The sequence below is a fragment of the Lissotriton vulgaris genome, chromosome 12 (genome assembly GCF_964263255.1).
Source record: "Lissotriton vulgaris chromosome 12, aLisVul1.2, whole genome shotgun sequence".
Lineage (NCBI taxonomy): Eukaryota > Metazoa > Chordata > Amphibia > Caudata > Salamandridae > Lissotriton > Lissotriton vulgaris.
Genome location: NC_141700.1, coordinates 502,576,613 through 502,594,653, shown reverse-complemented (window position 1 = coordinate 502,594,653; position 18,041 = coordinate 502,576,613).

Here is an 18,041-nt window from a genome sequence, read left to right as displayed (position 1 = left end):
TGTCAAACTCCTTATCTGGAGTGCTGTATGGAGTTCTGGTATCCTCATCTTCACCTTGAATGTTGCATACATTTTTCGAAACGGATTTAAACCCTGATATTAACCCCTTCCATGCTCATGACGGAACGGTTCTGTCATGAGCGTCGGTTGAGCTGTGCTCATGATGGAACCGTTCCGTCATGAGCCGATAGGCTCATTAGAACCTTCAGCACAGCGCGAAAATTCACGCCGCGCTGAAGGGGTTAAGGAGTTAATGGAGGGAAAGCTATATAAACATACAAAGTATTGTTGCTGTAAATGCAGCGTAGCCTTACATTAACCGCACATATGTGCTCCGCTTGTTTTATCAGTACATGCTGAAGGAAACTGCCTTAAGAATTCTTGTCACTTTAAGTGATTAGCTTATCTTGCTATAGTTGAAGAGTTTAATTTATAGACTGCAAAATGACTATCCGTAAGGATAAACTTTTGAGCACAACTACAAATAAGTGTAGAAATTCTTTATTTAGACATAACACAGATATCTTTTTTTGTACGAAAAAGCAGCAGCGGACCTTAAAATGCCGCACCTAAACTCCAGTGCCAATAGGTTTATGTTCAAGTCAGTTTGATATTGTGCTGCCAACCCCGACACCAGCTGCTGTTTGGCGTCGCTGTGCTCTCCAGATCAGTTAAACAGTTTAGATACTCAAGGGGGCGCACCAAAATGAGAGTCCAAATAAAGTAAGTAGAGAAATGTTCTTTATTTATCTTTGTTCAGCAACAAAAGGCATATCAATAAAATAAGTAGTGAGATCAGCCAACGCGTTTCACTCCCTACCAAGGAGTTTCTTCAGGGCTGAAAAAACAAATAAAAGACAAAATATTCCCATCAATTTCCTGCATAGCCAAACGTATACATATTAGCCCATTTTGCTTTACCTCAATGGGCATTCTTTATAGAGTACATCTTTCCCTGGAGACCAGGGAAAGCAAAGGACGGACACAGTAGCCTATAGCAAAGGAAAGACTGATCAACGAATATTTGTTAACTTTAAAAACTTCGTTTTAAAAAACATCCTTTTCTAAACAGTTACCACCACGGAAGGGGGAGGTTTACGTGGAAGAACAGCCAGAAAGGTTCAGAACATCCTTAATACAATGTATGTCTCACAGTTAAAATTGTACTTTAATGTTAAGCATTCCCTGTAAATAGAGGTGAGTATATCCCTATTGATAGAAGAGAACATATATCTTACTTTGTCTTAACACATTTATATCTATCATCACCATTTCACAGTCAAGGGTAAGTAACACGTACATAATTTTATCCTAGATTGGAGAGATCACACCAAAAAGTACACAAATACAGTCTGCACATTTTAGTCTTGTTGTAACATGTACTAGTAGTCTGTGTATATATTTATGACACATATCAACATCATATTCACTCTCTTTTCGATATTTACATCGCCAAAAAAGCCTACCCGTATTCAAGATAGACCGTCCTCCTTTCCATCTACTAGGTTATGTTTCATTACCAAATTGAATTATGTTTCATTATCAAAGGGGCATGGAGAGGAGAAGGTAATGATAGAATTAGACACAAGTTGTTTGGCAGTGAGGAGTGTACTAACAAGGCTATGATTCTTACCGCTGCGAGTATATCCGGTAAGTTGTCTTTTGTAAGGTCCCTCTGTAGTCACACTGGTATTTTTCGGGTCATTTCTTTATTCCAGCCTATTTCTAATCAGTAAAAGAGACATTGTTTTATATCCAATCTATATTATTATGTTACGCCTGCAGTGTCTTATATATCTTCTTATTATGCGTACCTTTAAAAGCCTTTGGAGTATCTCTCTTCCCTTATCTTTTCTTTGTATCGTGGACTTTGTAGGTCTTGTCCGAAATCGTTCTTGTATTTCAAAAAACTACCCGTCCCTGGTTGTATTTGTTACAGGTGGGTACAGTGCTAGACGGGAGGCAAAAACAAAGTATAGCTATTCAGAATTTGACGCCAAATCCCTCTTGTATGTCCTATTCTCATTGCAGACTATTAGCCCAACCTGATATCACAAATGGTCACTGCCAAGGGACGTATTGCCCAATAACAGAATACCCCAGAACGGTAATACCTCTCAAACCATGCTCCTAAACAGAATCCCTGTTGTACAGGCTAAAGGCCCATTATTATTCTAAACAGCCTAACAACTTTCTCCATGGATTTTTAAAACAATAGCCTTCTAATTGGACAGAAAATAGTTAAACACTCTAAGATAGCCTTCTGTGTTAAGATAGTTAAATACTCTCAAAATAAAGAGAGGAAAACATAGAGTTTACACAGAAAGTACCAAAAAATTACTTAGTTGTGTGCCAAAAGTATATTAATTATGTGCCACAAATATTAGTACTACCATTTCTATCATATCCCTAGGATATTGGCTATTAAAAAACCAGTATCTATGTTTGCTAAGCCCCTAGCCCTGTCTCTCACCTGTGGTTACCGTTGTCAGTTTCGGCGTCTCGGCATGGCTGGTTCCAGGCTGAATTCGCCATTTATTGGAACCGCCTTATATACAGATAGTAGTTAGCCCATTGGCTGATTTATTTATGCTCCTGTGGTTGGTTACATAGACTAAGTTTTTTCGGGCGCCATCTTGGACTAGTCAAATTCTGCATAGCATTGCTAGTATGGCGCGTGAAATGTACATTTTATTTAGTCTTTCCTACAGTTTGGTTTCTATAGGAAACGTGACATCGTTTCTATGTATTTTAGCACTCGCTGTGCATAAAAACCTCAAAGTACCGATCGCGATGTCAAATCAGTATATCTGGTGTTGTAGTGCCGAGTTAGTGCCGAATTGGCCCCTCAGTATTATCGTAGTGCCGAATACTAAGTCCTTTCTTACATTTAGTTCGTTATTGTAATTGTAAGAAAGGACTTAGTATTCGGCACTACGATAATACTGAGGGGCCAATTCGGCACTAACTCGGCACTACAACACCAGATATACTGATTTGACATCGCGATAGGTACTTTGAGGTTTTTATGCACAGCGAGTGCTAAAATACATAGAAACGATGTCACGTTTCCTATAGAAACCAAACTGTAGGAAAGACTAAATAAAATGTACATTTCACGCGCCATACTAGCAATGCTATGCAGAATTTGACTAGTCCAAGATGGCGCCCGAAAAAACTTAGTCTATGTAGCCAACCACAGGAGCATAAATAAATCAGCCAATGGGCTAACTACTATCTGTATATAAGGCGGTTCCAATAAATGGCGAATTCAGCCTGGAACCAGCCATGCCGAGACGCCGAAACTGACAACGGTAACCACAGGTGAGAGACAGGGCTAGGGGCTTAGCAAACATAGATACTGGTTTTTTAATAGCCAATATCCTAGGGATATGATAGAAATGGTAGTACTAATATTTGTGGCACATAATTAATATACTTTTGGCACACAACTAAGTAATTTTTTGGTACTTTCTGTGTAAACTCTATGTTTTCCTCTCTTTATTTTGAGAGTATTTAACTATCTTAACACAGAAGGCTATCTTAGAGTGTTTAACTATTTTCTGTCCAATTAGAAGGCTATTGTTTTAAAAATCCATGGAGAAAGTTGTTAGGCTGTTTAGAATAATAATGGGCCTTTAGCCTGTACAACAGGGATTCTGTTTAGGAGCATGGTTTGAGAGGTATTACCGTTCTGGGGTATTCTGTTATTGGGCAATACGTCCCTTGGCAGTGACCATTTGTGATATCAGGTTGGGCTAATAGTCTGCAATGAGAATAGGACATACAAGAGGGATTTGGCGTCAAATTCTGAATAGCTATACTTTGTTTTTGCCTCCCGTCTAGCACTGTACCCACCTGTAACAAATACAACCAGGGACGGGTAGTTTTTTGAAATACAAGAACGATTTCGGACAAGACCTACAAAGTCCACGATACAAAGAAAAGATAAGGGAAGAGAGATACTCCAAAGGCTTTTAAAGGTACGCATAATAAGAAGATATATAAGACACTGCAGACGTAACATAATAATATAGATTGGATATAAAACAATGTCTCTTTTACTGATTAGAAATAGGCTGGAATAAAGAAATGACCCGAAAAATACCAGTGTGACTACAGAGGGACCTTACAAAAGACAACTTACCGGATATACTCGCAGCGGTAAGAATCATAGCCTTGTTAGTACACTCCTCACTGCCAAACAACTTGTGTCTAATTCTATCATTACCTTCTCCTCTCCATGCCCCTTTGATAATGAAACATAATTCAATTTGGTAATGAAACATAACCTAGTAGATGGAAAGGAGGACGGTCTATCTTGAATACGGGTAGGCTTTTTTGGCGATGTAAATATCGAAAAGAGAGTGAATATGATGTTGATATGTGTCATAAATATATACACAGACTACTAGTACATGTTACAACAAGACTAAAATGTGCAGACTGTATTTGTGTACTTTTTGGTGTGATCTCTCCAATCTAGGATAAAATTATGTACGTGTTACTTACCCTTGACTGTGAAATGGTGATGATAGATATAAATGTGTTAAGACAAAGTAAGATATATGTTCTCTTCTATCAATAGGGATATACTCACCTCTATTTACAGGGAATGCTTAACATTAAAGTACAATTTTAACTGTGAGACATACATTGTATTAAGGATGTTCTGAACCTTTCTGGCTGTTCTTCCACGTAAACCTCCCCCTTCCGTGGTGGTAACTGTTTAGAAAAGGATGTTTTTTAAAACGAAGTTTTTAAAGTTAACAAATATTCGTTGATCAGTCTTTCCTTTGCTATAGGCTACTGTGTCCGTCCTTTGCTTTCCCTGGTCTCCAGGGAAAGATGTACTCTATAAAGAATGCCCATTGAGGTAAAGCAAAATGGGCTAATATGTATACGTTTGGCTATGCAGGAAATTGATGGGAATATTTTGTCTTTTATTTGTTTTTTCAGCCCTGAAGAAACTCCTTGGTAGGGAGTGAAACGCGTTGGCTGATCTCACTACTTATTTTATTGATATGCCTTTTGTTGCTGAACAAAGATAAATAAAGAACATTTCTCTACTTACTTTATTTGGACTCTCATTTTGGTGCGCCCCCTTGAATAACACAGATATCTTTAAAAGAAGATTACATAGTTCACGTTATATACAACTCATTAAAAATAAAAACAGCAAGACAATCAGTTAGCCAGCCATGATAAGAATAGGGGTCTTCCGCATCCTCAGCCTCCTAGGTCCATAAAAACATTTAAAAAAAAAAGGATAAAAACCAGAAGAAAAAGTAGTACAAAAGTTAAAATCTAATATACAGGGAACTTCACCCCATTTTCTTTACTCTCGCTGGATTGGATATCAAACAACTAAAAAACGACCCAATTCTCCTAGGGGTACTACTCATATTCTTTTCATTTCATCACCCTAAAAATTTGGGATGTATCGTAAGGATCATTAAGTAATAAAAAGGAAATAAGAGGGAGGATTTAGCAGGACCTCTTTAACTTAAAATTGCGATATGCTTGCTGGATGAACTTTATTAGTCTGATATTTAAGTCAGTGTTTTCAGGGTTCAGAGCCACAATGATGGGTTGCCTGCAGGTTCGGGCGCCCAACCTATTCCATTCGGCTTTTAGTTTGCACCTGCGTTGGAGGTTGAAGGCTGGGCAGAGGCAAACCACGTGTAACAATGTTTGGGCTGTTTTACCGCACCCTCTGCAGGTTAGATCTTCTGCTGTCCGTCTCCAGGGAGGTAAGTCTTGCAGAAAACGCCAATCACCCATTGACTGTAAGAGTTTACAAGGGCCCAAGAATGGCTGCGTTTTGAGAAGAGCGCTTTGTCTGTGATAAGTGATGTCATTCTTACGCATGTTTTGATGGCGATTTTAAACGCTGTCTGACTAGGGTTAAGAGCCCATAGGTCACCTGCTGACATTTGTTGAATGTAGTCCTTAAAAAGGCGACCAAACGTTCCACCTGGATTTTTCTGGGAGATTTCTAGCCAGACTAGAGATTCTAATGAGCCTGGGTTAGCCTGCCTCAGCTTGTGACAGAGGTTTAGGTATGCACCAATATTGAAAACCTCATAGTTTGGTAGCCCCATCTCCAGTCTTATCTGTGCAGCAGATGCAGAAGTTGGCAACTGGAGGACCTTTTTATAGATTTTGGTGGTATGTTGGTTTAGGGCCGTATTCAATTTACCCTTGAATGACTCTATCCCATATGATAGGGTGGGGCCGATTTTCGCTCTCAGGACTTCCAGGAGGGGCGAAAGAGTTGGACCTGAGAGGTTTTTCGAAAGCTTGGTTAACGATACTGCAAGAGTCGTGGCTTTAACTGCAATCTCATGGCGCTGTTTTAAAAGGTTGCCCCTTGAATCCAGGTGGACACCAAGATATTTATACGATTGACCTATCGCGAGGCTTATGTTAAAAGTCCACCCACCGCAGACATGTCGTTTCTTCCCAAAGGGGACTACTTGAGTTTTCTTTAGATTGACTTCTAATTGATTCGCTATTGTGTAACGAAGCAGTGTGTCAAGGAGCCTTTGCAGCCCGACCCTGGTAAGGCTGAAAAGAACAAGGTCATCGGCATATAACAGACTACAAATAACTTTTTAGACCTTAAGATAGGTTTTCCTAAAGTTATTTAATTTGGAAGGATAGTGGTTTCTGGCAGTGTGCAGCGTACACAGCCACTCTTATCGCAATCGTGGTTTTATCCAAGTTAATTTTGAAAAAAAAATATTGATTGACGGGGGAAGACACTATGAGAGTATTGAGTAGATTAGAATCTTGTCCGTACGATTGTATTTCTTTGGCATTCAAGATTTTAGAGGTGTCGACAGCAATTTATGGCACTTAAAATTAAAACAATTTGACATGTATACATGAACTTTGCTACACAATTAAAATAGCTGAACTTTAATGTTATAAGTTTTGTGTAGATCCCTCGGACAGAGAGTGAAAACGGGGAAGGGTTGAGGAAAAAAAGAATCGTTTTCCATATTGTTTAATTGGAACTTTTAATTTCTACTACAGCAAAAACATCTGCTGTACACCAAATTTGTTGTTAAATCTGAAACGTTTGCAAAATAAACCTATTTTTATTTTGTTGCAATTTTGTTTTAGTTTTTGATCAGTTTGTGTAACATAAAAGCATTTGGCAGACTTCAGTAGTTTAAACTTCATAGATGTCAAATATACAAATAGTGAGGCGCATGAGTTTACATTAAAATATTGTTTTTGGGTGCGTGGCCTTCTTTTGATGATTCTGTAAATAATTTGGCAGTTGCTGAGCATGTTTAGCTAACTCCTGGTTTGTCAAGTTTTTTCTGACCTCCCTTTTCAAAAGGGGTGGAGGTTGCTGCAGGCAAAGTGTGCACCTCTGAAAGCTGTACACCAAAAGTTTGGATGGCACGAGACAGTTGGCAGCACACATCTTGTTTGAGTGTGATGTGGTGTACCACACGACTTAACCCTGCATCTCTTGCCTGGTGACCTCAGCTGAAGGACTTCCACAGTGGATATTTGCCTACGTGGAGACTTGGAGTAGGGCCTGGTTGAAGGAACGCAAGCACAGGGCTTGGCCTACTGACATATGCTGGGCCCCTTCTAACCCCGAATAAGTTCAGTTCAGAAAGCTTTATTCGGTTTGCATAATACAACCATAAAAGCGTCAAAAAACCAAAAAATACATACAATTACATTTGATCATAAAAATACAGAATTGTTATTTACCCTACTGGTGGCATATTTATCTAAGCATTCTTACCAAGCAATAAATAGCACTTGAATGGGAGAACATTATTAATAAATATTTAAAAAAGTGTAAATTACAACTATCACATGTGAACTAAGATAGCAGATAGAAGAAACTAGTTCATTAAAAAGCATTGTGCTAAAACAGTATCCTATCTAAAAATGTATCAGATTTTTACTAAAGTGACATATGCATAGAGAGAACTTAAGTTTATAACAGCACAGCACGTAATGGGCATATTCACATTCTCATACAAAGTGACATGTGCAAAAAGTACAAGTGCAGGTAAAAGCCAATATTCACTGTAAAGTTAGGGTCAAAACTCGGCTTTATGCTCCAGCTATATACACATGAATGTAAACTAGCAAATACTTATCCCAGAATACAGATTACAAATTGTTATAATACTATTGATTTCCTGGCTGCTCTGCATTTTAATATAAATAGTGCAACCCGAAAGCAGATATCTGTATTCTCAAGGGCACATAGTAAATTCATTGCGTCCATGTTTTACGTACATGATATTTTAAGAAGATAGGCTTCGAATAAAATTTCCTAATGAATGAATAAAATTTGCAGAATAATAAAAAATGGCAACAACTCTGGTTGGAGATATTGTCACAAGGACATTTCGTGGAGGACCTTTCTCCTATTTCTGGGAAGGATACTAAATGATGGACAATCCCCAACCTCTGGCGTATCGGGACGAAACGGTGTGAAGGTCTTGACACATCCGTTAGGTATGCCTGAAACCCATTTTTGAGTCAGAGTAGTGTATAAAATATAAAAGTTTTTTGGGGCCTAATTAGTTTTAGTCGCTCTTCCCTTTTGTGTGATAAGAACAAGTCTTTAATTTCTTTCTTTGTAAAGGGGATTACGTATTCTGACTCCTTTTAGAATGTTAAAATCAAACAAAATACTACACCAATAAATAATATAGCTTAACCAAGTGATGCGAGAACAGTAATCTAATTTAAGACAATCTCTAATTATTCTCTGTGTAAACTCGGTCTCGCTCTTATCCCAAATTGAATGCCATAATAGCAATGGGCGTAGAGCTGCTAAATCCGATATATAATTGAGGCCAGTTTCTTGGTGGATAAGATAGGTTGAGGCCGACGCTGGGGCACTCAGAAGCCGTTTTAAGAAACAGTTTTCGTTTTTTTGAAGTTCGACTGTGGAGGAGTGCCCCATATTCCAGCTCCATACAGAGCTGAGGAAACACATCTGGCGTTATAGATGGTCACCATATCTTTTATCCTCCGGGCCCCTAGTTTACTTGCAAAACGAAAAATCCCGTTTGTGTTCCTTATCATTTTTAATTTGATATTTTCTTGCTCGCCTGCCCATTTACCGTTATATTCAAAAGTAATGCCTAAATAACAAAGTTTTGACGGCTTGTATTGTTGAACCATCAAGAAAAAAAGGCCTTAATGTCTTCTTTGTCTTCCCGCAAGCCATGGTATAGGTCTTTGACTTGTTAATTAAAAGTTTCCTTGCCTTTATAAAATGTGCAAATTCATCAATAAGCCGCTGAAGGCCTAAAGGGGTGCGGGAAATTAAAACAGCATCATCTGCATATAGCAGAACAGACACCACTGTACCATCAATTATTGGGGCATCCCGAATCAATCGTGCGCTGTGTTCAGGCTTACACAGTAACCACTGGGTACCTTGTACCCGTCTTGTATGCCCCTCAAACCAAAAATAGCTGTGATTGGCCTTTAGCTAGGCTTGGCAACTTTTGTGGACAGAGCCCTGGGTTGGCATATTTAGAATTGGCTGGTGAAAATGTTTTATTTGATGGAGGTTTTGATGCAGTTTGAACAATAAGCATGACATTTGATGGGTAGTTTCACTTTTAAGCCCAGTTGTATTTTCTCGAATTTTGTGCCCCGTTGCCAATGTTAAAAGTAAAAACAAAGCCCCATCTTTTAAATATGACTGACCTTCCTCTGACAGGGCTGCATGTAACTTGTGTTGGTCACACCTGGCTAGATTTCCATAGCCCGCAGGCAATGTGGGTGTAATAGTGTCTTTGCCAAGAAAGGGAAAACTAACAAGTAATTTCAACATAATGTCTGCAGATTCATCATAGGATGTTATCTCTGTAAAAATAATAATCATAAAACACCTTTACAATATAAAATATATATTTAAGTGATTGTGACTCTAGTTGTGGTTCAGTTTTACTTCGCAGTAAAAATTTCATATTTCTTTACTGATAACTTTCTCAGTATTTGACAAATCTACACATAATTTGGCACACAATTTGCATATTCATCTAAGTTATGATAGGTCAAGTTGTATGCAGCTGGTTACATATTCAATGTGTGGCACATTTCCTTTAAAACGTGGCCTGGTGTAGTTAAAAGGGGATACAAGTGTAGATTTCCAATATGCAAGTATCACTGCTAAGTTGCAAGTTACATTGGAAAGGCTTTTTTTCATTTGTAATGTTACCATTGGATGAATCTGTTTGACATTTTGCAGACAGACACTTAACCTATTTATCCTATTTTTGCTATGTTGGGTTCCTTGAAGATCTGTCTATGCTGGAAAGAGAAAAGGTGGTTGGTGTCTAGAACATTTTGATTTGCTAATAACTTGGTCTCGATTTTGTTGGATTTGCTCAAAACATGATCCAATAACTGGGCTTATAAAGTACCTTATGGCGTCTTTTTACATTTCAATAGATTCATAAATGCCATCAAAGTTATTAGAAAACGCAAACTTTGATACGATGCCCGCTTTAAATGTGCTGTAGGGCAGGCCCTGCACCCAGGATCCGCTGCCCAAGGCTAAAGGCTTTGCTCCTCTGGTTTGTGTAGAGTTGACATTGGTGGTGGGAAAGGGCAAGGACTACATTGAAATCACACTGAGCTCTTAATGCTCTATGAAGCCGGTTCGGGAGGGATGAGTGTAATACAACCCAAAACGCACTGACAAATCTCTCAGCACTGCCACTTTGGTTCAAGCATGCTCTACATTAAAGATCAATAAAGTTTCAAAAAAATCTCAAGCGAAAAAATATTCAATTTAACATGAATTTTATTCATTCATTGTTTCCTTCAATTCGATTGTTATGTTTTCAAATTGTCACATGTTTCTCCATTTCATTTATGCGATACATTTTCACATCACTTCAAAAGAATTTTTGTTCTCCAATGCATTTCGAGCATTATATGCTCTTCATTAGGGAGTGTAATCTAAGGAAAGTAATGTAACATCATGTGATATAGAACTAGGAACAGCTTAAACAATTAGATACAATATTTCATAGTGTTTGCATGCATCTTGTGAAGTGTTGTACTCACGTTCTCATGTCGGGGTGTAATAATAGATCTTAATCAGTGATCTATATGAAAGAAAACAGATTATGAGGCAATTAATCCGTGATACTTGCTCCAGTGGCTACCGTTTTGTCATCAGGTACAACCCAATGGTATCAATAAAAATTTCAATAAAGATTTCTTCACCCGATCTATACTACAACGTTCAACGCGCTCCATTCAAGTTGAGTGCTCAACTGATTAAGATCAGCATTTTGGCCCCATTTTTATTTAATTTGTATATTAATGAACTGGAGGAATCACTTTTATTGGTAGAAGCAGATTACCCCTTAGTTGAGCGCAGAGGGGTACCTGTTCTGCTTTACGCCGACGATGCTGTTCTCATTTCTAGAACAGCAAACGGCCTCCAGAAACTTTTAAACTCCTTCCACAAATTTATGGAGTCACGTGGTTTAAGTATAAATAACTCCAAGTCTTTCGTTCTGAAAGCAGGTAAGGGCATTCTGAAACCTGGTCACTTCAGTTTAAATGGGGAAAAAATCCCATCAACCAACTCCTTCTCTTACCTCGGGGTCCTGATAGATCAAAAGTTATCATGGGGGCCAGCAGTCTCCAAAAAGAAGGGTGAAATTATAAGGGTCAATGCGGCCATCCTCGGCTTTGCAAAAAAGATCGGCAATTGCCCGTTGGCCGCACTCCTTAAATTGTACCAGGCAAAAAGCGTTGCTATTGCCTGTTATGGGAGCGAGCTCTGGGGCTACCGTAAGGTTAAAGACCTAGAGGTCGCAGAAAATAACTTCTTAAAAAAGATCTTAAGACTGCCCAGGGGTATTGGGAATTATTCAGTACACGAGGAGTTGGGGGTCCCCTTCCTAGGTGACAGAATAGCATTAAGCCCAGTCTTATGCTGGCTGAAATGTTGGCTAAACAACGAAATCCCACTAACACATGCCCTACTGAAAGAAGCTTTACAGTTAGACGGGAGACTTAAGGTACCGTGGGTAAAGTATATAAAGGACAGCCTAACGGCAATAGGCCGACGTGATCTGTTTTATGCCCCAAATACAATCAGAAAATCTGATGTGAACTTGGTCAAGAATGCCATAGTTTTGTTAAGATGTACCGATAGGGAAGAGGTTGAGACACAGAAGGTCAGTGTCAGGAAACATCTACTGCTTAAAACATGCTTGCAAATAGAACCTTATCTGACATGGCCTATGTCCAGTTATGAACGGTTCCTCTTAATAAGGTTCCGTTTTGACCTCTACCACCTTCTACTGGCATTCCCAAGTGGTGCTCAGCGGGGCGAAGTGTTGCCAGCTTGTGGCTGCGACGGGAAGTCTCCTCAAGATCTGGCACACTTCCTTTTTATCTGCCCTTACTACTCTACCCCACGGAATTTATATCTCAAACCGTGTCTTAAAAAATTGAGCTTTACACAAATTAAACCCGCACTCTACTACCTACAACTACTGAATATTGACTGTACCCTGTTTATTTGTAACTTTTTTTAAAAAGCCATCTGCTTTAGGAAAAGCATGGACGGCTAACCATGATGTTAAAAATGTGCTGGTGATTTTTTAGCTTACAGTTATTTATATTTTTAACTATATACTTCCCTTGCTTTATTGTCTGATATATTGTACTGTCTATTGTGTCATTAATTGCCTTTGATAATGAATTGTAACCGTTTTAATTGTGTGATTTTAAAAATGTACTTTTATGATTGTAAAATTTACAATCGAATAAAGTTTATGAATTGAATTGAATTGATTAAGATCTATTATTACACCCTGACATGAGAACGTGAGAACAACACTTTGTCCGTAACACATTGCACAATGTCACAAATGTCACAAATTGTACAAACCACAAATCACAAGATGCATGCAAACACTATGAAATAATGTATCTAATTGATTAAGCTGTTTCTAGTTCTATATCACATGATGTTACATTACTTTCCTTAGATTACACTCCCTGATGAAGAGCATATAATGCTCGAAATGCATTGGAGAACAAAAATTATTTTGAAGTGATGTGAAAATGTATCGCATAAATGAAATGGAGAAACATGTGACAATTTGAAAACATAACAATCGAATTTGCCATCAACTGAAGTTTTCAAAGGGTATTCGAATTTTAGCAAATTTTGTTTATTGGTGTGAATGTGGAAAGGGGTAAGCAACATTTTGTCACAGCTTTCCTTTCAGAAGTCTTTATCCACACTGGCTATTCCCATTTTCAAGCTTTCAGCGGAGTCTCCTGCTCAATGGTTTTGGAAGCCAGCTGTAAATCAAGCAACATCAGAACACTGCCACTCCAACAATTATCTGAAGTCATTAGCACTGCTATGATCACTGATTCTTTAGTCCACTACCCTGCTCAAAATTCTGCTTCACTTGTATAAAACAGATTATTTTCAAGAAAAAGATGGATTTGAATTTACCTCCCCCATTTATTCAATGTTGAGCTTATGGCAAGTTGAAGATTGCTCTGTTAATGGGCAAATCTTGCAGATCATTTTAGGTACTTTTCAGCATTGTGGGCCTCTCACTCTCTTGTTTCTGAAATGTGTAGATATTGAGGACTTCATGTACCTATTTTTGTATGCCTGAATGTGTAGAGTCTTTCCAAATTCGAGCTAACTTTAGATGTGTGATCGCAATAAATTAGATTTAAGTTTTGCTGTAATTCACGCCATAAATTAGATGTTGTTTTGCACTGAATGGTCGAAGCAGTCACAATTCTTTCCATAACAGATTCCCAGTTTGATCTAATCTTGCCCATCGATCAGCAATGTATGTTGATTGAAAGCTATGCATGGCATCTAGAGCATTGGGTGGGTAGGTCTCGTTTACATTTAATAATTCTGAAGTGAGTGATCTAAATATGTAATACGTTATGATCGTGCTGTAAACAAAATTTAGCAATGGAGATAATAGCCCATAGCAACAGATTCACTATGTATCTTTAAAGATATTTGTATGCCCAGCCAATTAGATCGTTTGGTAGCCCAATCTGGAAGTCCATCGTTCTCTGCTTGCTGTTCCAATATAAATGTCTGATGGGAATATTAACATAATTCCTCATCATTTAATGTATTTTTTTCATATCAATTCTGGTTCAGGATCGATCTTGGCAATTCATGATGCAGACTATCAAGCTCACCTGTATATCAAGACATTATGTAAGAATAATATGATGATCACTGTCCCAGGTGCTGCAGGAGAACATGGCAGCTGGCTGACGCCACAGTCGCAAGCTCCACAATCGTGAGAGAAATTAACCTGAAACTCGGCTCGTAGCTCAAATGTAAACGCAGCTCGGATAACAGGAATGTCTGCTATGGACCTAATTTCACTTGAAACTTGGAAGGTCGTTTTTTAGGTCTCGCCTGTCGATGCGCAGGCGCATCGAGCAAGCGAGACTATGGGGGCTTATCCACTCTTTATCCACTGCAAGGAATCGTGGCGATTCCTTGCAGTGCCCGTGACTTTTAAGCTCAATGCGCATGCGCATTGAGCTTAAAAGCGCGTGCACGTCTGTCTTGTTTTACCCGCTCCGCCCCCTCCCCTTCCCGCCGTGTCGCATTTCTCCTCCCCCCCTCCCCTCTCTTCCCTCCCCCCTCCCCTCTCTTCCCTCCCCTCTCTTCCATCCAGTATCCTCACACCGCCTACTGCAGCTCCCAAACAACATCCAGCACCACCCGCTCCGCCCCCTCCCCTTCCCGCCGTGTCGCATTTCTCCTCCCCCTCCCCTCTCTTCCCTCCCCCCTCCCCTCTCTTCCCTCCCCTCTCTTCCATCCAGTATCCTCACACCGCCTACTGCAGCTCCCAAACAACATCCAGTACCACCCGATAAGACGACTGGTCCCATAATACCAGCATTCAGCTTGTTTTGGGACCCGGGAGATCGTCCCGCGCTAACCCCAGGAAAGCTGATACACGGCATTGATTGTTGTGAATTATAAATAATTATGAGAATGTTTTACACAAATGTAACCGGCACATGAAATTGTATGTAGGGGCATGATACTGCCATAACTGCACATTTAAGGACTGTTTTCTAACAGAAGGATTATGTTATTTAAAGAGTAAGCATTGTGATGCAATGAAAAGTACCATGCTAAGATGGCCGCCATTATCGATGCATTGTGAGAGTGTTCCCTACCGTCATCGAGTTTGTTACTCGGGTGACGTCAATTAGTTTAAATAGCTTCCTCGCAGTGATCATAGTTGACACTGACGAAGGATTTTCCGAAACGCGTCTGTTTGGTGGAGTTGTTTGCTTCCATCCAGTATCCTCACACCGCCTACTGCAGCTCCCAAACAACATCCAGCACCACCCGCTCCGCCCCCTCCCCTTCCCGCCGTGTCGCATTTCTCCTCCCCCCTCCCCTCTCTTCCCTCCCCCCTCTTCCCTCCCCCCTCCCCTCTCTTCCCTCCCCTCTCTTCCATCCAGTATCCTCACACCGCCTACTGCAGCTCCCAAACAACATCCAGTACCACCCGATAAAACGGCTGGCCCCATAATACCAGCATTCAGCTTGTTTTGGGACCCGGGAGATCGTCCCGCGCTAACCCCAGGAAAGCTGATACACGGCATTGATTGTTGTGAATTATAAATAATTATGAGAATGTTTTACACAAATGTAACCGGCACATGAAATTGTATGTAGGGGCATGATACTGCCATAACTGCACATTTAAGGACTGTTTTCTAACAGAAGGATTATGTTATTTAAAGAGTAAGCATTGTGATGCAATGAAAAGTACCATGCTAAGATGGCCGCCATTATCGATGCATTGTGAGAGTGTTCCCTACCGTCATCGAGTTTGTTACTCGGGTGACGTCAATTAGTTTAAATAGCTTCCTCGCAGTGATCATAGTTGACACTGACGAAGGATTTTCCGAAACGCGTCTGTTTGGTGGAGTTGTTTGCTAAATAAAGATCCACTACGCTACCCCCTTGGAGTGCTTGACTCTTTTGCAAAAAACGAAGGAAGTCGTGGCAGTATATATATATATTTTACACACATCTAATTGGCACATGTACTCCTAATAGTCACATTTTCGCTTCCATCTCCAAAACAGCTGAAAAAGAATTAATTGCATCAAAAAGAGGCATTGGATGACGAAAAGACTGCTGTGCCATTAGAATTTGGCGTATTTCTGTTCAATGGTTTCAGGGATGAGTGCAGAGAATGTTTCCTTTGGGAAAACCAATGTCAGTTACAAATTTCACCCTCACTCACCCTCACTCACCCTCACTCACCCTCAACCCCTCACCCTCACTCACCCTCAACCCCTCACCCTCACTCACACTCACTCACCCTCACTCACCCTCACCCACCCTCAACACCTCATCCTCACTCACCCTCACTCACCCTCAACCCCTCACCCTCACTCACCCTCACCCTCACTCACCCTCAACCCCTCACCCTCAATCCCTCACTCACCCTCACCCTCACTCACCCTCAACCCCTCACCCTCACTCACCCTCAACCGCTCACCCACCCTCACCCACCCTCACCCTCACTCACCCTCAACCCCTCACCCTCACTCACCCTCACTCACCCTCAACACCTCACTCACCCTCACTCACCCTCAACACCTCACTCACCCTCACCCTCACTCACCCTCAACACCTCACTCACCCTCACCCTCACTCACCCTCAACACCTCACCCTCAACCTCAACCCCTCACCCTCACTCACCCTCACTCTCACTCACTCTCAACCCCTCACCCTCACTCACCCTCAACCCCTCACCCTCACCCTCACTCACCCTCACCCTCACACAGTGCAATAGGTCTCAGACCATTTCAGTTAGAGCTTTAAGAAATGTTTATGGCTTTTTTTATTTGTAATCCTTTAGCATTGGCTACAGGAAACAAAAATGCTAAACATTTACAAAAAAAACCCATAAACAATTCTAAAAGCACTAACTCTAATGGTGCGAGACCTATTGCATTTCCAATGCTTGTCTGCACTTAACGGCAGACTGGGAGCTTGTACTCTGAGTGAGCAGTGGTGTGGGAAGTCCAGGCGGAGGCTCTGCTCTGGACTGCTGGGCGGTGGCTCTGCTCTGAGCCGCCGAGACACGTTAGCACGGAGGAGGTGTGAAAGCTGAATTAGCTGGGCTGCCACGAGTTTGAAGAGTGCTTTGCTTGGAGGCGGCTATCCAGCGCTCCAAGATTCAATAAAAAAGACGGCTTTTGGGCTGAGGCAGCAGCAGTGTTTCAACACCTCCGAGGGGCTTCAAATAGAGTAAGCTTCAGTTTTCAGGTGCCCTTCTCTAAAGCCCCATATTTTACTCCGATATTACCAGGGGGTTTTAGGTTCGTGCCTAGTCATGTACACCCCCCCCCCCGTGGTGAAACGGAGAACTGTTTAAATCTGAAAACGAAATGTAATCCTGAATAGTACTATAGGCTTAACTCTCAGTTTAATGATAATGGAAGCATAATTACTGCCCCCATGAATTCAAATTAGAGAAGCATTGGAAATGCAATAGGTCTCGCATTAGGAAAGTTTGAGCAATCAAAAATTAGCTAGCATTCACGCCAAGAATTTTCAATTCTATTAAGGACACGGAGGCGAGGATTATGCTTCTCTTTCTTTACTGTATAAACACAGCAGCCAATAAACATACAGTTTAGTGCAATAAAAACTTCAAAGTCCATGGTGCTTGGTGTAGCCACGCCCCCTTCAGCACCCATAAGAGCCTAGGACACACCTTCAGCTTCCTCTTTCTTTGCGCGAACTGCACAAGTCCATGAACAATAACCGTCTATAACTTCTCCAACATGGAAAAAAACGGAACCCTTGTCCAACATCATTCTTCAACGGAAGACTTCTTACTCCTTGTTCTTGTCATTGCCTGGAAAAAACGAAATAGACAACCCGTAACTGCTGTAAACAACAGAGTATTCATAAACAACGGGTGGGCAAGCATGATCATACAATGAACATAGCCGGGTG